The following is a 25,555-nucleotide window of genomic DNA, read 5'->3' on the forward strand; positions in this document are numbered from 1 at the left end:
GAAAATCCAAAGTAGGGCTCTTGTTAAGGGCCTTCTCTGCCTTAGGAGATGTCAATGCATTTGCCAAACAGTCCACTGCATAAGAGGTGACTCCCATTGACTCCGGTTTGACCTGTTCCTGCCCCACCACAAAAATGGCGTAGCGTTTTTATCGGCGCAAGTAGAGGAACAATGGGTGGCTCCCTGCGGAGTCTATAGGTTTACATCAAAGAATTGCAAGGAAAATGCGTGATTGTAGGTATGTTGAAGATTTGCAGGGCATTGTAGTTAAGGAAACGTTGTGAGGTCCACACAAAGCACACCAATCTAGACTCCTCAGCGTGTCCAGTTTCCTGAAATGTCTGGTTTCAGTGTCTTTGTCTTGGTGGACCAATTCCCATACCCACCCGTATTACTGATGTCTCCACATTGCGCTTTAGGGGCGCTAAGCTGAGCCACACAAAAAGGGAAGTGTTTTCGTCGATAAAAGTGGGGGAACACTGGGTGGTGGGAATTCTCTTGATTACTGCAGATCCCGAAAGTTTACCCTTGCAGAAACACAAGGAAATGTGAGATTTTAAGCAAAGTTTGTGGTGTGCTAGGCACTATATGTAAGAACATTATGAAATCCTCGTGAGGCATGCCACCCTGAACTCCCCTTGATGCCTTGGTTTCAGAAATGTCTGGGTTTGGAGTGTTTTCCCATATGGCGGCCAACCCAAGCACGACAAGTGCAGCTATTCAGCATGGCAAGTAGAACAATGTTTAGCTTTAGACCCAATGTAAAAACAAAACCGTAAAGAATCAATCAAAATTTCCTCTTGCTTGCCACTGGGATGGGGATACTTTAGTCCCTAGGGGAGCAGAAAGACTGTTGATGCTTTAGGGCTGGAGGTAGGGCCTGATGTCAGGGTGGACCAGACAGCACACACTATTATTTTCTGAAATAATATTCCTGGCATCCGGTGACTTTTTTAACCCTCTGTTGGGGTGAGATTGAGGTAAAAACGAGTTTGCCCCCAGGGGGACAGAAAGACAGGTTTGCTGTTTTTAGGGTGGAGGTATGCCCCCATGACAGGGTGGGACGCATGCACTCCTTCATTTTGCCCCAAATGCAAAATCTCTGGTGTCTAGTGGGCTTCCTGCCCTCCATGGTGGCAAACTGGGAACTAAAAATCCTCTCTGCCCCCAGGGGTGCAGAAAGATTGCTTTGCCCTTTTTGGGGTTTAGGGGTATGGGCCATTGTCAGGGTGGGATACCCGCACCCATTTCCTTTGCCCCAAATGCAGTCCCTGGGGCTAGTGGGCGTTCTACCCCCAGGAACAGATTTGGGGAGTCAGATCTCCTATTTGCCCCCAGGGATGCAGAAAGAAACTATTGCCCCTTCTGAGTTGGAGGTATGGCTCAATGACAGTGTAGGCTACCACCATCCGTTTGTTTGCTTTGGAATCATGTTGAAAACCTTGGTGTCTGCCCTTGGTGGGATTTCTGCCCACTGAGAGCAAATTGGGGACAAACACCCTCTCTGCCCCTCTGGAGAGCATGAAGACAAGTGTGCCCCTTTTGGGGTGAGGGTATGGACCAATGCCAGGGTGGGACACATGCACCTCTTTCTTTTGCTCCAAATGCAAAATTCTTGGTGTCTAATGAGCTTCCTACCCCCAGGGGGCAGATTTGGAACAACACCCCAAATCAGGACAAACCTCTTATCTTTCAGTGGGGGGTTAGGGGGCCCAAAACACAATTGCTCCATCTGGGGTAGGTGTACAGCTCACTGCCAAAGTACGCATCCCCAACCTTCTGTTTGTTTTGGCACCCACCATGTTGAAATCCTTGGTGTCTGGTGGGCTTTTTGCCTCTGCCCCCACTCTGGACCACAGGTGGCACAAAGACTGGCTTTCCCCATTTGGGGTGTGGTATGGCCCAATGCCAGGGTGGGTCATATGCACTCCTTGTGTTTGCCCAAAATGCAAAACCCTTGTTTCTAGTGGGCTGTCTATCCCTGCGGTGCAGATTGTGGTCAAACCCCCCAAACTGCCTCCCGGGATAGAGGGGGCAGAAAGCCAGAATTGCCCTTTTGGAGTTGACGGTGTAGTCCAATGACAGTGTGGGGCAGACCCGCCACTTTCTTATTTTGTGAAAAAAAGCTCCTGGGGTATAGTACAGGAAAAGAGGAAGCGCAAGCCCTTTGCCAGCGGTGCGCTCCCCCCGTAAAAAAAGAATTGCTGAATCTAGTGGGTGGATCGCTGTTTGGGAATCTCCCTTCTGCAGTAATCTCCTAGCAGCGATCCATCAGAGGGAGATACAATTGGAAAGGAAACATTGCTTCCTTTCCAATGTTACCTCCCCCAACTAGATCGGTGCTTGAGGGGAGTGAGATATGCCCCTGAACACTGATACAGTGACAGTAAAACAAGCTGATCAGTTCATTTTGCATTAACTGTTTGTAGTATTAAGATTAGTGCACCATGTTTGCTTATGGTTATTCACCCCCTCCCCCACAAAAAGAAAAACAGGCTTGAGCTGCTGAGGAAGCTCTTCTCCCAGCTGCCCGGCCTGGAAAAAAGGAAATCTCTCTGGTGCAAGCACCAGAGGGATTCCCTAATTTTGACAGTTGGACGAGGCCTCCATGTCTATAGCTCCCAGTTGAGAGTGCCATGGATGTGGAAGTCTCTTACATGTCAGAGAAGTGGTTAAATGTAAAGTCTCAGATTAGCACAACCTTTTTTGTGCAGGTGCAGTCTCTATTTTGAAACTCCATCTGCAGCTTGCAAAGCGCTCAGGTTTCCTAGTTTCATGCATGAGTAGCTCTGGGACTGGATTTTTCCCACTTTTGCATTGTGGGTCTAGCAGCCCTAACTTTATAATGGGAGAAGCATGACTACACAACCCAGAATGCTTCTTTAAAAACTGTACTGAATAGAATACTTAGAACAGAGAAACTTGTGAGCTGTGGTGGAATGTTCTCTGACAAACTGTTTCAGGATCATGGGTCACGTCAAACAGGGTTGCCATCTTAGAAAAAATAAGTGAAAAAGAAGTTCTATAAAATGTTCAGGATTTTTTCAATAGGCAGGAATTATCCCTTTGTTTGCTTTAATAATCATTTAGAATTAATTTACACAACATTTTCAAATGCTTTCTAAATGACTTCTTCATGTGTTTGTTTCAGGTTTGTATTTTAAAAGGAAATGAATACAGAATTCTATTGTTTTTCACAACTTTTTTTTATTGGCATTGCTACTAAATACTAGCCAGATAGTGAGCAGGTATCACACTGGCAGCATGAGGCATATATATTGGTATGGTGGGTGATCTGCTACCAGAACCCTGGGACATTATATATACCTAGATGTGATAATAATGCTATGTTGGGAAGCATCCTGCCTGTGCCTTTACCAATGTGTTGTAAATTCAATCTGCCCCTGTGTGCTATTTTTACCAGTTAGTGTATGTGACTGACAATGGAATATTACCACTGTGGACATGTTAAAAAATGTATACTGGATGGTATGGTTTAACTTAGGCATACTGTGGACTGAGGCCCCGGAAGACTATTTGAAAGGGAGAGGATCATGGACATGCTCTTAGTATCAGAATGCAATGAGAAGTTTTAAGAGCGAGCTTAACGGTAGCCCCTGTTTTGAGGAGTGTAGGAAATTACCATCTTTTGTGTGGTCGTTGGTGAATCCCCAGATTTTTGCCATGACTGTTTTCGTTGGCTGTAGAACTCATGCGCTCTTTACCCCTGCTAACCACAGGTAAAGTGCCTGATCTTCCCCTTTCAACATGATAACATTTGCATACTGATGTAGAAGCAAAAACTGCACCAAATATATTAGAACACCCCAAAATTCCAGAAACCCAAACTTTAACTCATACGGTGCTCCCACCACAAATAATTGCGTAAAAAAAGTATCCTCCCCAACATCAGTTTAGCAGAGTATCAAATTAAGTACCTGGGACCACTCAAAAATTGTGTATTAGATCAGAAGGAAAAGATAAACGGGTTTATTACAAAAATCTCAATTTCAAGCTGTACAGAATAAATGTCATAAAGGCTCAAATGCAGAGTTATTATGGAGTAGTCAAAAATCAGAAATCATTCTAAGTCTCAAAGGAGCCGCAAAATCAGAAAGGGGTCAGACAGCATCTATAATAGAATAAGAAAGTTTTAAGAAAAATTCTGGCTCATCACCAAAATCCAAGGGTTATGTTATTTGTTTATAACAATTCTTGCATTTTAAATGAGCAAGGGCAGCAAATTCATCATATCATGATCATAAGTAACAACTGTATAAAAAAATCAGAAAATAGCACTATCTTATTTTAAGAAAGCATCAGCATCTTCCGTGCTACTGCCATATAAAGATGTTCGAACAAACAAACAAAATATGAAACATTACGCAATATCATTTCACACAAATGAATAAAATTAATTTACTCAGTGGAACTACAGCAGTAAGACCTTGGATGTTGCAACATATCAAGAACACTAGAAAATTAATTGAAAGCCTTGTACACATAAATGTGAAAAACCATTACATCAGTTGTCTTCACTTCTGCAGAGCTCACGAGGAGAGAAGATGCGCAGGGGAACATGACAGAATCATTCATTTTATCCAAGGTGGAGTTTTCACATAAATGCAGTACAGCTTATGTTTATAAATTCACTTCTATACCTCCTATTAACCATGGTAAAACTATAATCACATTACCTCATCATTTGCGTATTGGATGTAACATAAAAATTAATGATTTATTGTACAGAAATGTAGATGTTAAAATGCTTCCACAGTTTCCCCCTTCTCATTTGTTTATAATCACTAAAATCCATTGATGACTTTAATAATCATGAAATCATTTTGTCAGCATCACATTCTGCTTCCTTCTGGAATTCTCCTCTGGCATCTTAACCTAACTGTAGACAGAATCCTTCACCTTCTTCATTTCATACTCTTCAGATCTTTCCTTGAACCTATAGTTTCCCATAAGACATGTTCTTGAAAAGATTTAAATTTGTGTGAAATAATAGTAATATTGGTGATATGCGAATTAATAATCATACTATTATCCAGTATGTATGTGCAGCATCCCTTGGAGTTTATTACTGTGCAAACTCCACCTTCGTTTGCCAGAAGAATATTGAATGCTAAGTGATTCTGCATGACCATAGTCCTAATAGCCATCATCTCTGCAAATTTCAGTGATCCTGTTGTATTTAATGCAATGGTATCCACTGAAGTAAAAAGGCTTCTAGTTTTTACACCTTTCATTGCTACACCCACAGATGGAATTGTAGCATCCAATATATCTAAAACTACTTGTCTAAAATTTCGCTTTTCTCTTCTCAGGCCAGTCTCACTATTCATTTCAGTCATATGGTAAACTCTAGGAAAGACTAAAGCCAAATAACAAGATCCAACCCAATTATGCTGCAAATTGAAATAAGCAGTCTTCCCACAAACATAATAAATTCCTCTCAGGATCAGCTCCCTACTCAACAGATATTTTCCACTCACTTCATAACTTCTTTCATGCACACTTTCTCACACATATTCAGCCTGATCACCTTTGAAAGGGCTGTGTCATACTATGCACAATTCACTCTTTAATTTTTGCTACATCCTCAACCTGCGATGCAGATTCAACAATCTAAATTCTTCCTCTTCCTTTATCTGTTCCGTTATAGCCTTTTCTTCTTCCCATTACTCCTCTCTCTTTATAGTCTGTAATGAAATTGTTTTTCACTACTCAGAACGGATACATAACCCTCTTTAGTAATTTTAGTTTCATGCTTGTTTTATGCAATTACCCTTAATAATTGTTCATATTTAATAGCTTTATTATCTCCCTTTACAGGTAAATCTTCTAAAAACTGTCACAGCTGGACTCTCACTCCTAAGCAAGACTGTGGGTTTAGGAGTGACAGCATTTTTCTTTGTAGACGACGGGGTCACTCCTACAACAAGTCGCAAATGTCGGCCCAACCCTCCCGGCTCACAAGCAGTACCTCACCAAACCTCAGACAGTATAGGTGATTTCTGGCAGCCTTACGCATGGACCTTAGTTGCGACTTCTCAGGGGAGTGGAACGGAAATTACCCTTTTCTCTTGTGAGCAATAAGTCTCAGTCACACACAGGCAATGAAGGAAATGCAGGAGAGTTCGCAATATATTTATTGAAAAGACTGCAATCTACGATAAAATGCATGAGCTGCAATGATTAGGATAATGAGCAATAGTAAAAGCTAAATCATGAAGATGAGAGAGTTGTGAATATGAACCCCTCCCCCCATATTGCAGTAAACATAAGATCTGAAATTCCTAACAAAGAGAACCCAATCTCTACCCAACCGAGAGCTAGGTATAATAAATCCTAATCTGCCAGTACCACATCCATGAGAAGCGCCCTCCAACCCTTGTTACCTTGAAATGAGGTCTTGCGGTCATACTCTGTGGTGACACAAAGGCAGAGTTCTGCAGCAAGGTGACGTGCAGCATAGATGGCATCTCGAAGGAACCCTTCTGATAACCTTGGCCGTGTGAGACGTATTTATACGGCTCATGTAGAACGCCTGACGCAGGTACATTCCTAAACAACTAATAATATGGCAGACTTGTGTCGGCATTTACATAAACAATACCTAACAGGTGCACATTATGTTCCTGTCTCAAGTAAGTAAGAAAGGAATATGGTGACAATACCTACGTGCGTCTCTGATAATGACGCCTTCTCAGAATGGCACTGATAAGCAAAAGCAGAACATTTCTTACAAAATGTAGGCAGCTGTGAAATGCTAAAAGAAACAATTAAATAAATGGGATAAAACCGAGCATGCTAAGTAGGTTAAAGGTTACTATGTAAAAAGGGAAACAGGCCTGCAAGCCGATGGCTAAGCTGTCTCCTGTGCCCCGTGGGGAACTAAAATGGAATCACCACAAACATGTTGAAATACGTTAGATAAGGAGAAAGAAATTCATTGTTATTTAATATAGCAACATACACGTTGCACAACAGCATATATGAGATAGGGAGTTCAGTATGTGTCGACCCATAACCAGCAGAAGTATGAAGGATAATCTTCGTGATATTTATGTTTCCACAAATTATTTTAGTATCAATGTTATCTTGAAAGCCACAAACTAAATTCTCTTAATGCTCTACCATATTATGTTTTAATTAATTCCTAGTTAATTTGACATTCAGAGAGGCATATCCCCCAGAGCCAGTAAGCACAACAACAGCCCCACTAAGACTGATAATATTATTAGTATTACCACTAACCCTACAGTTTTACAGCTTTTGCAGTTCTTCTAAGGCAACAAAAATTGTCTTTAAAACAATTTGCCCAAGTACATCGCCCTGGAGGCGCAACTGCCTATGGGCAGCCTTGGCCGAGGCGGACTGTTCAAGATATATTGCTCCCTTCCAAATAATGTGACAGAAACGTTTAGGCTCCTGAACTGGAAATAGGAGGCTTGGGTGGGGGAAGTTGATGACTCGGACTGGAGAGATGCGCTGTCGCCCCCGGGACATTGCAATATCCTCCAGATTCTGAATAATTAAACTGAATTACTTGCGTACAAAATACCTTACACCCCACTGCCTCTGTCGTGCCCGAAGCCTCTCCACACCCAGATGCTTCCGCTATACCAACCCGTATACAGATTTATTTAGCATGGTTTGGCAATATCCCAAGATTACATCGTATTGGAATCAGATTTCCGGAACACTCTCAAGAGTGCTGGGTAGGCATATGGAGTTGACACCCAGGATGGTTTTACTGAGTATCCTGGAAAATATTGGAGGACATAGAGGGGAAAAGGTGCTGGTGGGAATGGCAGTGGTGTTAGCCAAGTGCAACATTGTGTGTGATTGGAACGCACCAACCCTCTCAGATTGGCAGAGGGTGATGGACTGGTGTCCAAAACAAGAAGAGTCCATTTACAAAGTGTGGCGTTTCCAGAGGGAGCATGCCCAGGTGTGTAGTAAACAGTGGGACAACTATGGGCTATCAGATGATGCTGAGCTTATCAGTTCATGAGGAGAGTGCTGATGGGTTGGGGGAGGAGTAAGAATGATGTGTATGGCTGATAGTTGTGCAATGTCATGTTTGATAAACTGTCAATAGAACTTAGTTATAAAAATCTTTAAAAAAATAATTGATTTCTGTTTAAAACAGTAATCATTTTTTTTTCTCAAGAGCACATTTCAGTCTATGATTTTAAGTCTTTTATCTTGTTCAACCACCGCTTATAGATCTTACTTCGTATCTACGGTCGCTTTGTTATTTCATGGTGTTTTGTCTTTTCTCTCTGTTCCTCTCTGATTCACTCTCAAACTTGTACTGACATTGATTCACTGGATTGTAACGCTCTAATTCTGATTCTTCTTCTCACTCTGTAGGTAGATATACCCATTCAGATAAAGTGTATTTTCTATTTGGAACTCTCCTTCCCATTGATATTTTGGTAGCAGGTGATTCACTCCCACTGGTTCACAGAGTCCAATTGTTTCTCAAGATTTTCTGCTTCACATTGCTTTCCTTTATGAGTTCATTTACATGGAATATCTTCTTCAGCTTTACTTTGTCATTGCTTCTTTACTCTCTGAAGAACTTGAGTTTGAACTTGTACTTGAGCTTTGACCAGCCTTATCTGCACTATTTACTGCAAATCCCTTTCTTCCTCTGGGAATTTCTCATTGTTTGGATTAAAGACTACTTACTTAACAGGGTAACAGCTCTTCTCTCTGACCTCATCTTTACTTTGAAACAGGACTTTAAGCTTTTCAGGTTCTTCATCAGAGCTTCCACTGAACTGAAATTTTATGATCCATTTCTTTCTTCAACAGTTTCAGTAGTATTCTCACACCCCTTCGGGTCCACTGTGCAAACTTGGGCTTTGCTTTGAACATCACCTTGTGCTTGACTTTGTGAAACTGTGAATGATTCAGTGGTTGTTTCTACCACTTAATCTGCTGCTCTTACTCTTTTTGTTTGCACAGTGTGGATCCACTACAACACTCCAGCACACTTTAGTGCAGTGTTTGTCATCAGTATTATCTGTTAAGGTGCACGCCGCTGCTCCTCCAAGTAGTTCTTCCTAGTATGCTTCCAGACCACTATCCGGTCTCACAGATTCATTGCAACAGCTGATGTTTTTTGTTGCTTCTGTTGACACGTTCACCTAACGAGAGACAGATTTCGCCATATCAACCAGATCTTTGCAGTAATTTATCACAATGTCATCAGTTACTGACACTAATGCAGGTGAAGGAGTGCATGCAAGTATCATTGCTCTTGTCATGATCACTGTAAGGAAATGGCTCCCTGTTGCAGTTACCCTCCACTTTTTGCCTGATACTGATGCTGACTTGACTGAGAAGTCTGCTGGGATCCTGCTGACCAGGCCCCAGCACTAGTGTTCTTTCACCTAAAATGTACCATTGTTTCCACATTTGGCACACCCCTGGCACACAGATAAGTCCCTTGTAAAAGGTACCAGTGGTACCAAGGACCCTGTGACCAGGGAAGGTCCCTAAGGGCTGCAGCATATGTTGTGCCACCCTAAGGGACCCCTCACCTAACACATGCACACTGCCATTGCAGATTGTGTGTGTTGGTGGGGAGAAAAAGGCAAAGTCGACATGCCATCCCCCTCAGGATGCCATGCACACAAAATATTGCCTGTGACATAGGTAAGTCACCCCTCTAGCAGGCCTTACAGCCCTAAGGCAGGGTGCACTATACCACAGGTGAGGGCATAGCTGCATGAGCAATATGCCCCTACAGTGTCTAAGTCTAGACAGGGAGGACATGGCTTGGCAGTTCGGGCTGGACTGTTCCCATGAGGAACAGGGTCAAGACTGATTTGCATATGGCTGGGTCCAAACTGGGGTGGCATGGTGAGCAAAAGAATGATGGATTAAACCCAGATCTGTGACTGGGGGTGAGTGTTTGACAATGTTCAGCATTCCGTCCATCACTTGTTGTTTTTGCTTTGTCGCCCTAAGTGGGAAGGGTATGCCCAGACGTGGGTCCCGTGCTTCCCATGCCACTGGATTCAAGCTAGCCTGGCTGATGAGGGGTAATACCCCGAAACCGGTCCCGGGATGCTTGTTTCCGGTCCAGGGAGGACATGGCTTGGCAGTTCGGGCTGGACTGTTCCCATGAGGAACAGGGTCAAGACTGATTTGCATATGGCTGGGTCCAAACTGGGGTGGCATGGTGAGCAAAAGAATGATGGATTAAACCCAGATCTGTGACTGGGGGTGAGTGTTTGACAATGTTCAGCATTCCGTCCATCACTTGTTGTTTTTGCTTTGTCGCCCTAAGTGGGAAGGGTATGCCCAGACGTGGGTCCCGTGCTTCCCATGCCACTGGATTCAAGCTAGCCTGGCTGATGAGGGGTAATACCCCGAAACCGGTCCCGGGATGCTTGTTTCCGGTCCAGGGAGGACATGGCTTGGCAGTTCGGGCTGGACTGTTCCCATGAGGAACAGGGTCAAGACTGATTTGCATATGGCTGGGTCCAAACTGGGGTGGCATGGTGAGCAAAAGAATGATGGATTAAACCCAGATCTGTGACTGGGGGTGAGTGTTTGACAATGTTCAGCATTCCGTCCATCACTTGTTGTTTTTGCTTTGTCGCCCTAAGTGGGAAGGGTATGCCCAGACGTGGGTCCCGTGCTTCCCATGCCACTGGATTCAAGCTAGCCTGGCTGATGAGGGGTAATACCCCGAAACCGGTCCCGGGATGCTTGTTTCCGGTCCAGGGAGGACATGGCTTGGCAGTTCGGGCTGGACTGTTCCCATGAGGAACAGGGTCAAGACTGATTTGCATATGGCTGGGTCCAAACTGGGGTGGCATGGTGAGCAAAAGAATGATGGATTAAACCCAGATCTGTGACTGGGGGTGAGTGTTTGACAATGTTCAGCATTCCGTCCATCACTTGTTGTTTTTGCTTTGTCGCCCTAAGTGGGAAGGGTATGCCCAGTCGTGGGTCCCGTGCTTCCCATGCCACTGGATTCAAGCTAGCCTGGCTGATGAGGGGTAATACCCCGAAACCGGTCCCGGGATGCTTGTTTCCGGTCCAGGGAGGACATGGCTTGGCAGTTCGGGCTGGTCTGTTCCCATGAGGAACAGGGTCAAGACTGATTTGCATATGGCTGGGTCCAAACTGGGGTGGCATGGTGAGCAAAAGAATGATGGATTAAACCCAGATCTGTGACTGGGGGTGAGTGTTTGACAATGTTCAGCATTCCGTCCATCACTTGTTGTTTTTGCTTTGTCGCCCTAAGTGGGAAGGGTATGCCCAGACGTGGGTCCCGTGCTTCCCATGCCACTGGATTCAAGCTAGCCTGGCTGATGAGGGGTAATACCCCGAAACCGGTCCCGGGATGCTTGTTTCCGGTCCAGGGAGGACATGGCTTGGCAGTTCGGGCTGGACTGTTCCCATGAGGAACAGGGTCAAGACTGATTTGCATATGGCTGGGTCCAAACTGGGGTGGCATGGTGAGCAAAAGAATGATGGATTAAACCCAGATCTGTGACTGGGGGTGAGTGTTTGACAATGTTCAGCATTCCGTCCATCACTTGTTGTTTTTGCTTTGTCGCCCTAAGTGGGAAGGGTATGCCCAGACGTGGGTCCCGTGCTTCCCATGCCACTGGATTCAAGCTAGCCTGGCTGATGAGGGGTAATACCCCGAAACCGGTCCCGGGATGCTTGTTTCCGGTCCAGGGAGGACATGGCTTGGCAGTTCGGGCTGGACTGTTCCCATGAGGAACAGGGTCAAGACTGATTTGCATATGGCTGGGTCCAAACTGGGGTGGCATGGTGAGCAAAAGAATGATGGATTAAACCCAGATCTGTGACTGGGGGTGAGTGTTTGACAATGTTCAGCATTCCGTCCATCACTTGTTGTTTTTGCTTTGTCGCCCTAAGTGGGAAGGGTATGCCCAGACGTGGGTCCCGTGCTTCCCATGCCACTGGATTCAAGCTAGCCTGGCTGATGAGGGGTAATACCCCGAAACCGGTCCCGGGATGCTTGTTTCCGGTCCAGGGAGGACATGGCTTGGCAGTTCGGGCTGGACTGTTCCCATGAGGAACAGGGTCAAGACTGATTTGCATATGGCTGGGTCCAAACTGGGGTGGCATGGTGAGCAAAAGAATGATGGATTAAACCCAGATCTGTGACTGGGGGTGAGTGTTTGACAATGTTCAGCATTCCGTCCATCACTTGTTGTTTTTGCTTTGTCGCCCTAAGTGGGAAGGGTATGCCCAGACGTGGGTCCCGTGCTTCCCATGCCACTGGATTCAAGCTAGCCTGGCTGATGAGGGGTAATACCCCGAAACCGGTCCCGGGATGCTTGTTTCCGGTCCAGGGAGGACATGGCTTGGCAGTTCGGGCTGGACTGTTCCCATGAGGAACAGGGTCAAGACTGATTTGCATATGGCTGGGTCCAAACTGGGGTGGCATGGTGAGCAAAAGGATGATGGATTAAACCCAGATCTGTGACTGGGGGTGAGTGTTTGACAATGTTCAGCATTCCGTCCATCACTTGTTGTTTTTGCTTTGTCGCCCTAAGTGGGAAGGGTATGCCCAGACGTGGGTCCCGTGCTTCCCATGCCACTGGATTCAAGCTAGCCTGGCTGATGAGGGGTAATACCCCGAAACCGGTCCCGGGATGCTTGTTTCCGGTCCAGGGAGGACATGGCTTGGCAGTTCGGGCTGGACTGTTCCCATGAGGAACAGGGTCAAGACTGATTTGCATATGGCTGGGTCCAAACTGGGGTGGCATGGTGAGCAAAAGAATGATGGATTAAACCCAGATCTGTGACTGGGGGTGAGTGTTTGACAATGTTCAGCATTCCGTCCATCACTTGTTGTTTTTGCTTTGTCGCCCTAAGTGGGAAGGGTATGCCCAGACGTGGGTCCCGTGCTTCCCATGCCACTGGATTCAAGCTAGCCTGGCTGATGAGGGGTAATACCCCGAAACCGGTCCCGGGATGCTTGTTTCCGGTCCAGGGAGGACATGGCTTGGCAGTTCGGGCTGGACTGTTCCCATGAGGAACAGGGTCAAGACTGATTTGCATATGGCTGGGTCCAAACTGGGGTGGCATGGTGAGCAAAAGAATGATGGATTAAACCCAGATCTGTGACTGGGGGTGAGTGTTTGACAATGTTCAGCATTCCGTCCATCACTTGTTGTTTTTGCTTTGTCGCCCTAAGTGGGAAGGGTATGCCCAGACGTGGGTCCCGTGCTTCCCATGCCACTGGATTCAAGCTAGCCTGGCTGATGAGGGGTAATACCCCGAAACCGGTCCCGGGATGCTTGTTTCCGGTCCAGGGAGGACATGGCTTGGCAGTTCGGGCTGGACTGTTCCCATGAGGAACAGGGTCAAGACTGATTTGCATATGGCTGGGTCCAAACTGGGGTGGCATGGTGAGCAAAAGAATGATGGATTAAACCCAGATCTGTGACTGGGGGTGAGTGTTTGACAATGTTCAGCATTCCGTCCATCACTTGTTGTTTTTGCTAAGTCTATTCTTAGACATTGTAAGTACAGCTGTGGCCATATTAAGTATACGGTCTGGGAGTTTGTCAAAAACTAACTCCACAGCTCCATAATGGCTACACTGAATACTGGGAAGTTTGGAATCAGACTTCTCAGAATAATAAACCCACACCGCTGCCAGTGTTGGATTTATTAAAAAATGTACACAGAGGGCATCTTAGAGATGCCCCCTGTATTTTACCCAATCCTTCAGTGCAGGACCGACTGGTCTGTGCCAGCCTGCTGCTGAGAGACGAGTTTCTGACCCCATGTGGTGAGGGCCTTTGTGCCCTCTGAGGCCAGAAACAAAGCCTGCTCTGGGTGGAGGTGCTTCACACCTCCCCCTTCAGGAATTGTAACACCTAGCAGTGAGCCTCAAAGGCTCAGGCTTCGTGTTACAATGCCCCTGGGCACTCCAGCTAGAGGAGGTGCCCGCCCCCCAGGACACAGCCCCCACTTTTGGCGGCAAGTCCAGGGGAGATAATGAGAAAAACAAGGAGTCACCTACCATTTAGGACAGCCCCTAAGGTGCCCTGAGCTGAGGTGACCCCTGCCTTTAGAAATCCTCCATCTTGATTTTGGAGGATTCCCCCAATAGGAATAGGGATGTGCCCCTCTCCCCTCAGGGAGGAGGCATAAAGAGGGTGTAGCCACCCTCCAGGACAGTAGCCATTGGCTACTGCCCCCCAGACCTAAACACACCCCTAAATTTAGTATTTAAGGGTGACCCTGAACCCAGGAAATCCGATTCCTGCAACCTGAAGACGAAGAAGGATTGCTGACCTGAAGCAACTGCAGAGAAGATGGAGACACCAACTGCTTTGGCCCCAGCCCTACCGGCCTGTCTCCCACTTCAAGAAAAACTGCAACAGCGACGCATTCCCCAGGGTCCAGCGACCTCTGAAGCCTCAGAGGACTACCCTGCATCTAAAAGGACCAAGAAACTCCAGAGGACAGCGGCTCTGCTCCAAAGAAGAAACATCTTTGCAACAAAGAAGCAACTTTTAAAGAACACACGTTTCCCGCCGGAAGCGTGAGACTTTGCACTCTGCACCCGACGCCCCCGGCTCGACTTGTGGAGAACCAACACTACAGGGAGGACTCCCAGGCGACTACGACCCTGTGAGTAGCCAGAGTTGACTCCTCTGAGCCTCCCCAGCGACGCCTGCAGAGGGAATCCAGAGGCTCCCCCTGACCGCGACTGCCTGCTTCAAAGAACCCGATGCCTGGTAAACCCACTGCACCCGCAGCCCCCAGGACCTGAAGGATCCGACCTCCAGTGCAGGAGCGACCCCAGGCGGCCCTCTTCCTAGCCCAGGTGGTGGCTACCCCGAGGAGCCCCCCCCCTTGCCTGCCTGCATCGCTGAAGAGACCCCTGGGTCTCCCATTGAAACCTATTGCAAACCCGACGCCTGTTTGCACTCTGCACCCGGCCGCCACTGTGCCGCTGAGGGTGTACTTTTTGTGCTGACTTGTGTCCCCCCCGGTGCCCTACAAAGCCCCCCCTGCCCTCTGAAGTCGCGGGTACTTACCTGCTGGCAGACTGGAACCGGGGCACCCCCTTCTCCATTGAAGCCTATGCGTTTTGGGCACCACTTTGACCTCTGCACCTGACTGGCCCTTAGCTGCTGGTATGGTAACTTTGGGGTTGCCCTGAACCCCCAACGGTGGGCTACCTTGGACCCAACTTTGAACCCTGTAAGTGTTTTACTTACCTGACAAAATAACAAATACTTACCTCCCCAAGGAACTGTTGAATTTTGCACTGTGTCCAATTTTAAAGTAGCTTATTGCCATTTTTGCCAAAACTGTACATGCTATTGTGTTGATTCAAAGTTCCTAAGATACCTGAGCGACATACCTTTCATTTAAAGTATTGTTTGTAAATCTTGAACCTGTGGTTCTTAAAATAAACTAAGAAAATATATTTTTCTATACAAAAACCTATTGGCCTGGAATTGTCTTTGAGTGTATGTTCCTCATTTATTGCCTGTATGTATGTACAACAAATGCTTAACACTACCCTCTGATAAGCCTACTGCTCGACCACACTACCACAAAATAGAGCATTAGAATTATCTCTTTTTGCCACTATCTTACCTCTAAGGGGAACCCTTGGACTGTGTGCATGCTATTTCTTACTTTGAAATAGTACATACAGAGCCAACTTCCTACATTGGTGGATCATCGGTGGGGTCTAAGACTTTGCATTTGCTGGACTACTCAGCCAATACCTGATCACACGACTAAATTCCCCAAAAAATTGTCATTAGAAACTGGTTTTGCAATTTGAGTTATTTTTCTAAATTTTTAAAAGTCCTGCTAGGGCCTTGTGTTAGTCCCTGTTAGCATTTCTTTTAGAGTTTAAAAGTTTTGTAAAAGTTTGGATTAAGTTCTAGAGATAGTTTTAGATTCTTAAAAAGTATCCCAACTTTAGAGAAATAATGTCTAGTACAGATGAGATGGTGGTGGAGCTCAACCTCACCCCTTACCTGCATCCTAGGATGTCAGAGTTAAGGACTCTCTGTAAAAACAAAAATATAAAAACTGGATCAAACCCTACCAAAGTACAGCTCCAGGAGCTTTTGGCAGAGTTTTCTAGAGACAACCCCTCTGAAGAAAACCTTACAGAGGAGGAAACTAGTGACCTGGAGGACAATTCCCCTCCTCCTGTCCTAGTTAGGGAGCCCAGGGTTTCTCCAACCCTGACTCCACAAGTGATAGTCAGAGATGCTGCTTCTCCCACAGGGGAGTCCAGCAACTCTGGAAGCATTGAGGGCAGCCTCTATGAAGATGACCTCCTGTTAGCCAGGATGGCCAAAAGGTTGGCTTTGGAGAGACAGCTCCTAGCCATAGAAAGGGAAAGACAAGAGATGGGCTTAGCTCCCATCAATGGTGGCAGCAACATAAATAGGGTCAGAGAAACTACTGACATGCTAAAGATCCCCAAAGGGATTGTAACAAAATATGAAGATGGTGATGATATCACCAAATGGTTCACAGCTTTTGAGAGGGCTTGTGCAACCAGAAAAGTAAACAAATCTCACTGGAGTGCTCTCCTTTGGGAAATGTTCACTGGAAAGTGTAGGGATAGACTCCTCACACTCTCTGGTAAAGATGCAGAATCTTATGACCTCATGAAGGGTACCCTGATTGAGGGCTTTGGATTCTCCACTGAGGAGTACAGGATTAGGTTCAGGGGGGCTCAAAAATTCTCGAGCCAGACCTGGGTTGATTTTGTAGACTACTCAGTGAAAACACTGGATGGTTGGGTAACTGGAAATGAAGTGCATGACTATGTTGGGCTTTATAATTTGTTTATGAAAGAACACATTTTAAGTAACTGCTTCAATGAAAAGTTGCATCAGTATCTGGTAGACCTAGGTCCAATTTCTCCCCAAGAATTGGGAAAGAAGGCAGACCACTGGGTCAAGACTAGGGTAATCAAAACTTCCATTGGGGGTGACCAAAAGAAAGGGGTTACAAAGCCTCCCCAGGAGAAAGTGGGTGACACTAGAAATAAAGAAAAAGAGTCCTCTGTAGGCCCCCAAAAACCAGAGCAGGTGGGAGGGCCCCAAGACACAATCCAAAACAAAGGTGGGTACCAGGGTAAGAACTGGGATGCCACTAAGGCATGGTGCCAAAACTGTAGACAGACAGGGCACCACACCAAGGACACTTCTTGTCCCAAAAACAAACCCCCTAGCAAAATCCAAGGGGTAACCAGTGTAGCCATTGGGGATGACTCCTCAGATGAGGAGGTCTTCATAGCCTTCAATTGGAAAAAGGGCCCAACAGGTGAGTTGGAGATTCCAGAGGGAAGTAGACACTTCCACCACCTACTGGTGAATGTAATCCCAGCCACTGCCCTGAGAGGCACTCGTGCCAGTCACACTGTTGTGCATGACAGGCTGGTGTTTTCAAACCAGTACATCCCAGGTGAGACTGCAAGAGTAAGAGTTAGCCCAGACAGGGTCATTGATAGGCCTGTGGCTTTTGTGCCCATAGAAGTGGGTGGGACTTTTAGCTGGAGAAGGGTGGTAGTCAGTACAGACATCCCCCTTGATTGTCTCCTTGGAAATGACTACCCGGAGGTTAGTCAGAGCCCAAGAGAGGAACTGGTCCAGTGCCAGTCCTCTCCCAAGGAATCTGGAGGTGCTACCCCTGCAGTAACTGCAAGTAGGCCCCAAAAGAAAAAGAAAGGAAAACAGAGTAGGAAAGGCGGACAACCTTTAGCCAAGGTTCCAGCAAGCCAAGGAGATTCTGCTCCAGTAGGGGAGAACCCCCAAAATGGCACTGGTAAAGTCCAACCTGACCCACAAAAAGTCCTGGCTAGTCAGGCAACTGTTAAATCTGAGTGGATGGCTCCTCAGTTAACAGAATAAAGAGTGGAAGAAGGGTGTTTACTACAAGATGTAGTAACCCCCCCACTCTTACACAGCAGACAGGCACCCTGAACCCAAAGAAGCCTGTAATGTAGCTCCTTCCCTTGCAGGTGAAGAGCTAAAGGTGTGGTTCTGGGCACTGACAGCTGTCTGTGGCCTCTGCTGGGTGTTATCCTTTATGGCTGCACTATCCTTGGCATGGTGGTCTGACCCCATGCCAAATAGCAAGTTAGGCCCCCTGACCCTGTTGGTCATGGTGGGGTTACTCCAGCTCTGGGTAACCTCTTTGGGTAAGCTAGGTGTGACCCTGGCTAAAATAAGATTAGCAGAGGTGGATACCTCTAACCCCAAAATAGAGAGAATGGGTGAAGACATTAAAAGCACAGACAAGAGGCAATTCAGACTAGGTCCTATCACTGTGGAATTGGGTCAGTTCCCCATAGGGAATGACCTGAACAGGAGGATGTAAGGCAGAGTAGGCCCTGCAACAAACCAGCCTATTTCCCCTACTCTTCCTCGCCTGACATACTAGGCAGACTCTCCCAGCTTTGGCTGAGTCTCCTGGCCTGTGGGCTGGGGGGGGGGGGGGCTTGTGTAAGGAAATGGCTCCCTGTTGCAGTTACCCCCCACCTTTTGCCTGATACTGATGCTGACTTGACTGAAAAGTGTGCTGGGACCTTGCTAACCAGGCCCCAGCACCAGTGTTCTTTCACCTAAAATGTAAAAAAAATTCCACAATTGGCACACCCCTGGCACACAGATAAGTCCCTTGTAAAAGGTACCAGTGGTACCAAGGGCCCTGTGTCCAGGGAAGGTCCCTAAGGGCTGCAGCATATGTTGTGGCCCCCCTTGGGACCCCTCACCTAAAATATGCACACTGCAATTGCAGATTGTGTGTGTTGGTGGGGTGAAAAAGGCAAGTGGACATTGCAGCCCCCTTAGGATACTGTATTTTACCTTGGAGTATGTATTTATTTTCAGCATTAACATGCTGATCTCGATAATTTTTCATGTAACCAATCTTTCACATTTATTCTTCATATCAGCCTGAGCTTCTTCCTGTAGTTCTCCCAGATCATTCAAATAAGTCTGAATTGAACTCGTAAAGATACAATTTACATGTTCTGCATTTTGTATGGCACTTATTCTTGATTCACCATTATCATTTTAATACACCACTGTCTCATCTTGTAATGCACAGCACTTTGCTATCTGATCTGCATAGTTGTTGCCTAGTATAACTAAGAACCTGATTTAGATATTGGCGGTAATCGTCCTGCCGTCCATTTTTCGATGGAAAACCCGTCCGCCTATTGGGCTGTCCACCCACCCAATTTTGATGTTAACGGAGCATAGCCGATAACCCGTCCGAGTACAGACGACTCCGACAGAATTCCCAACTGCGTTGACAGAGCCACTTTCGTTTTTTCAAACCTGCAGTCTCTGCTTCCACTTGACTACGGAGGACATGAACCGGCGTCGCCAGACTCGAAGGTAGTCATTATGTATGACTTGTGGACTTTTAAATGTTGTGTCGGCACTTGACATCATCTCGGAACCAGTGCAGTTGTATACAGATCACAGTAATATATTTTCTTGACAGCTTGTGAGTGTATGTTCGCAAAACAACATTGGAGACATACCTGCATTTCAAAATCTGTTGCATTACACAAACACTATTTTGGTGTAAGTATTAACATGTGAATGCCTGCACCAAAGTACACTGAACATCACAATTGTGAAATGTGTCCATGTGTGGACTTCACATTGGGACCTGTAAGTGTAATGTGGTGATTCCAGTTGTGAATGCAAGTCTGTTCGTGTACATAACTGTGTTGTTGTGTGCAGCATTTAGGTGAGTGGTGTAGTTTTGTTGTGGTTGTTATTGTTATATGTATAATTGAGCTTTAGTGTGAGCTTGTTTGTGTAGTTGAGTGTGTAATTGAGTTGGTTGTCGTGGTTGTGTTGTTTGTGGGTGTGATGTCTATAGTGTGTATATGTTGTGTCATGGATGTATGGCAATGTGTGTTTTCGGCATGTACATGTAGGGTTGTTGTAAAATGGCTAGGGATAATAGTGTGTATGTAGTGTGTTGTGCAGGTGGAGACATGGTTAAGGTACATTATGTGTAACTTACCTCTATTCCATGGCCACTGCCATTGTACGATGTCCATTGGATCCCACGACGGGCTCCCGCCGTCAGCAATCTACCGCCACTACACCGCCTGCAAAACTGTAACATCTAAATATGGTCAGCATGAGCCCGCCAGCTAGGAAGAGTACTCCGTCGTAGCGGTCAGTGGCTCAGCCGCAATACATCTAAATACGGCGGTCGGAACACCATCGACTTGACGGAGTACTTGGGTCCGTCGCCAGGGTGGGATGGCGATAATACCGCCAAGATCTAAATTAGGCCCTATGGCCCTTATTACGAGTGTGGCGGTCTTCAGACCGCCAAACTCTCGGTGGAGGTCTGACTGCCATATTACGACCGTGGCGGAGCCGCCACGGTTGGACCGCTGGCACCGTCCGATTGCTGTCAGTCGACAGCCTGGCGGTCCCGGCAGTCTTAATCCGCCAGGGGGATTAAGAGTCCCCTCTCCGCCAGCTTTCGCATGGCAGTTCCACCGCCATGCAAAGGCTAACAGGGGTGCCGGGGGCCCCACGGGGGCCCATGCACTGCCCATGCACTTGGCCTGGACAGTGCAGGGGCCCCATGGACAGCCCGTTGCGCTTTTTTACAGCCTGAATTGCAGGCAGTGAAAAGCGTGACTGGTGCTGTCGCACCCGACTCACTGCAGCATTGCCGCCAGCTCGTCAGTGTTGTGGCCTGTTTTCTGTTGGGCCAGCGGGAAACTCGTAATAGGGCCAGCAGGCAGAAAACCGGAGTGGCGGTTTTCCAACCCAAAGAGTTAGGCGGGCGGGTGTGCGGCTTCCGCCGCCCGCCCAACTCTTAATAAGGCCCTCATTTCAAGAACAGCAGTAAAAACCACCTACTGCCGTGGCGACGGCCTTCAAAAGACCATCGCCGCGACTACCAGCCGTCCGCCATATTATGACCTTAGCCAGATTTCCGCCACAAGAATGGCTGTGACCGTACCGGCGGATGGCGGGGAGGTGGCACTGCTACCACCAGTAGCGCCATTCCAGTAGACCGCCGCCAGCCGTATTATGACAGATAATCGGCCTGGCGGTGTTCTGCTGGCTGGCGCTGCTGACAGTAGCAGCGCCCGTCCCATCTCCTGTCGGAAGACCCCTGGATCCAGGTAAGTCGGGTCTCTGACAGGGGAAGAGGGTGGGGGTGTTTTTTGGGGGTGTGTGCATGTATGTGTGTGTGTGTATGCGGGTGTGTGTTTAGTATTGAATGTGTGTGTGCATGTACGGACGTGTGAGTGCGTGTATGTTCTGAAATGTGAATGTGTGTCTGCGTGTATTTTTGGAAGTGTGTGAGAATGTGTCTGCGATTGGATGTATGCATGCGTGTATGTATGTGTGAATGAGTGTGTGTATGCGTGTGTGAAGAGGGGGCGTGGATGTAGGGGTGTGGGGGGTATCTGGAGGGGTGCGGGGGGGAGACCCCTATCAGTGACAGGGAAGGAATTCCCGGTCACTGATAAGGCCTACCGCCATGGTTTTCATGGCGTTGGTAATGCCACAAAAACCATGGCGGTAGACGGGGTCATAATCCCGCAGGCAGCACAATGGCGGCCGCCGGGCTGGAGATGGCTGTTAGTGCCGTGGTGGTCTGAGTAGTACATTGGCGGGTTGGCTTCAGCTGTGGCAGTAAGTACCTCCAGCCTGTTGGGGCGCCACATTATCGCCAACCGCCAGGGTTGTAATGACCCCCTAAGTCTTTACCAGCCTTATGGGCATCACACTTGATCTTCTTTTGTTAAAGCCGAGAATAACTGAACTCCAGTTTCTTGTGATTTTATTTTAAACACTGAATCCTCATCTTGTGCTTCTATCGTAGCACCATCCGTTGTGCAATAAATCACACAATTCATTTTGCACAGCAAGTCTCTGCACAACAGATTCACAGGATTTGAATCACACAGGATGAACTGGTGTTTATTTTCCATCTGACTAATTTTAACTGGGACATCTGCTGTAACCTGATTAACAGTTTGTTTATTACTAATCCCTACATCTTGAACTTCTCTTCCTGAGAAGGGTAGGTTTGGGACTTCCTCAGAACAAACTGTAGAACAGGTAGCTCTCATATCAGTCAACAGTGAACAAGGATGGACATAGACCCGTCAGCATATGGGCCATTTTGGACGACCTCTAGGACTGCTCCAAGTAAGCAGTCCTCCTCCCCCCACAGGTACAGTCATTGTGATTTGCTCTCTGCTGAATCATCATTCAGAATCAATGGATTCTGTTGGTAACCTGCACCATATGGCATTTTATTCCTCGTATTTTGCTGAATCACTAGTGCTGAAGGCATCAACATTCAGAATAATTTCTGATTCTATGCACCCTTCTCAGGATTTGGGAGAGTTGGGACTATCATATTTCTCTGTATTTGGGGGAACAGCCCCATACCGAATTCTATTTAGATTCTGGCGTTACTCACGTTTCCAGAAGTGACAAGCAGTGTTTCTTTTCATCTTTAACATTTGCATTCATCCCATCATTATTCATCATTCCTCTGTGCATTTGCACTGTTAAATTTCCCATTTGTGCACTTTGGATTTCTATTGTTCCATTCATTCCAGGCTGAACAAAATTCATATTTGAACCCATTTGGTTCCAGGATCCTCTCTCTTACTGCTTTGACTGAACAATTATCAACTTTTCTTTGATCCTTTTCTGCTTTGCGTCAAAGTAATCACTAATATACTTCACCAGCTTCAGGACCTCATCTATGCTTTTTGCTTACAATCATTATTCACTCTGTTGTGTATAGTTACTAAGTCCTGGTCACAAAACCATAACAAGCAGAAATGAAACCACTGACACCATCTTTCTCAGGATCATCAATTCCACTGTGTTTCATGAAAATCTGCATAAGCCTCTCATAAAAAGCATGCACTGACTGTTTCAGTTTCTTTGAAATTCTCAAAATGTTTCCAAATTTATATTCTTTTTAAGGCACTCTTTTTTCAGATACTAATTCATCTGCCTGTATTCATTAGCTACTTCCTCAAAAGGAGCATTATTAGGAGCAAACCTAGCTGGTTCTTCAGTTGGCCATGCAAACACTGCCTTATACTCTGCCCACAATTAACTAGGAATTACTATATCAAATAATTCACCTGTGATATGTTTGTCAACCTATATACTTCTTTGTACCACTTTTCCGGTTCTTTGGGCAAGCTAGGAAATATTTGTAGTAAAAGCATAAAGATCAGTCCTTGTCCATGGCACGTGTACAAGATTCTTTCCATGCACTTTCCTCAAAGGAAATTCTAAAACCGTTCCAGTCTCAGGTTCTGAATACCATGCTGTACCTTTCATTCTACCTTTAGTTCCCTTACCTTTTTCTTACTCATTGTACCTTTCTTCCATCTTTCCTTGTTTTTCTTCAGGTCACTCCATTCCCTTGGCTGTTTAATCAAGTCCTTAATATCAGCTCTCAAAGTGATTAAGCCCACTTCTTTAATTTCATTATGAGTCACAGACATTTTACAATTTTGTTTCACATTTTTCATTTGTACTAATGTCCACTTCACATTCATCGGCTAACTCCTCTAGTTTAAAGTGTGCTTCATTTGCACATGTGTTGCTTCCTTAACCAAATATTTCATCAGCACCGTATGTTAAAAGCCTACTTACTCAATATTTACCTGTATTATTTCCCCAACATCACTTGGCAATGTTAATAGTTTTAGGATGTTCCTCAACTACTACTGTTCTATCAAACAGATTAAATTGAGCTATTGCAACACTTTAGGTGTCCCTGCTGGTAGGAGGCATTGCTGTAATCGCTGTCTCAGTCGGTTCACTTGGTACCACAGCGATAGGAGCTTGCACTGTAGTGACATCTCCTCCCGCTCCCATGTCAGGTCCAGAACCATTTGTCCCTGCTGCACTAGCTGAGCATGGAGGAGGTCTAGAATTCAGTAGATCATTAAGGAAATTATCCTCCTAATCAGAGTCATTACCTTGCTTGTCTCCTTCACTTGTCTTCTGGTCATGTGTCTCTTTAACTAAGACAGGATAAGTTCTTATCTCTTATATCATATCTTCTCTTCTGCATTTTTCTTGTCTATCCCACTTACTCTCCAACCACTATTTGATTGACCCCTTCACTTGCTTTGACATTTTTTCTTTTTTTCTTTTCTGTTGCCATTCTATCCCACTTATTTAGTACCTCAAACTGTGTAGGTCTGGGCATCGGCTTCATATCAATCATGGTTTGTTTAAGAAAATCTATCTTTTCTAATGTTAAAAGTAAAACAGTTGTTCTTAACCTTTTGACTTCTGTGGACCCCACCTATCCATTATTAGAACCCAGGGCCCCCAACTGAATCATTATTAGAATCCAGGGTTGCTGTAGGAAAATGGCTCCTTGTTGCAGTTACCTCCTCCCCCCACTTTTTGCTTTATATTGATGCTGACTTCACTGAGAGTGTGCTGGGACCCTGCTAACCAGGCCCCAGCACCAGTGTTCTTTCACAACAAATGTACCATTGTTTCTACAATTGGCACACCCCTAGCACACAGACAAGTCCCTTGTAAAAGGTACCAGTGGTACCAAGGGCCCCGTGACCAGGATAGGTCCCTAAGGGCTGCAGCATGTCGACATTGCAGCCCCCTTAGGATGCCATGCACACAAAATGCTGCCTGTGGCATAGGTAAGTCACCACTCTATCAGGCCTTAAAGCCCTAAGGCAGGGTGCACTATACCACAGGTGCGGGCATAGCTGCATGATCAATATGCCCCTTCAGTGTCTAAGTCCATTCTTAGACATTGTAAGTATAGTGTGGCCATATTAAGTATATGGTCTGAGAGTTTGTCAAAACGAGCTCCACAGTTCCATAATGGCTACACTGAACACTGGGATGTTTGGTATCAAACTTCTCACAATAATAAACCCACACTGTGTTGGATTTATTTAAAAATGCACACAGAGGGCATCTTAGATATGTCCCCCTGTATTTTACCCAATCCTTCAGTGCAGGACTGATTGGTCTGTGCCAGCCTACCACTGAGAGATGAGTTTTCTGACCCCCTGGGGTGAGATCCTTTGTGCTCTCTGGGCCCAGACACAAAGCCTGCATTGGGTGGATGTGCTTCACACCTCGCCCCTGCAGGAACTGTAACACCTGGCGGTGAGCCTCAAAGACTCAGGCCTGGTGTTACAATGCCCCCAGGGCACTCCAGCCAGTCAAGATGCCCGGCCCCCTGGACGAGCCCCCACTTTTGGCGGCAAGTCCAGAGGGCTAGTGAGAAAAACAAGGAGGAGTCACCCCCTCAGCCAGGTCCACCCCTAAGGCAACCAGGGCTGAAGTGACACCTTCCTTGGAAAATCCTTCATCTTGTTTGGGAGGATTTAGCCCAATAGAGATAGGGATGTGCTCCCCTCCCCAAAGGGAGGGAGCACAAGGAGGGTGAAGCCACCCTCAAGGACAGTAGCCATTGTCTACTGTCCTGTGCCCCTAACACACCCCTAAGTTCA

This window comes from Pleurodeles waltl, chromosome 11, assembly GCF_031143425.1.
Source record: "Pleurodeles waltl isolate 20211129_DDA chromosome 11, aPleWal1.hap1.20221129, whole genome shotgun sequence".
Lineage (NCBI taxonomy): Eukaryota > Metazoa > Chordata > Amphibia > Caudata > Salamandridae > Pleurodeles > Pleurodeles waltl.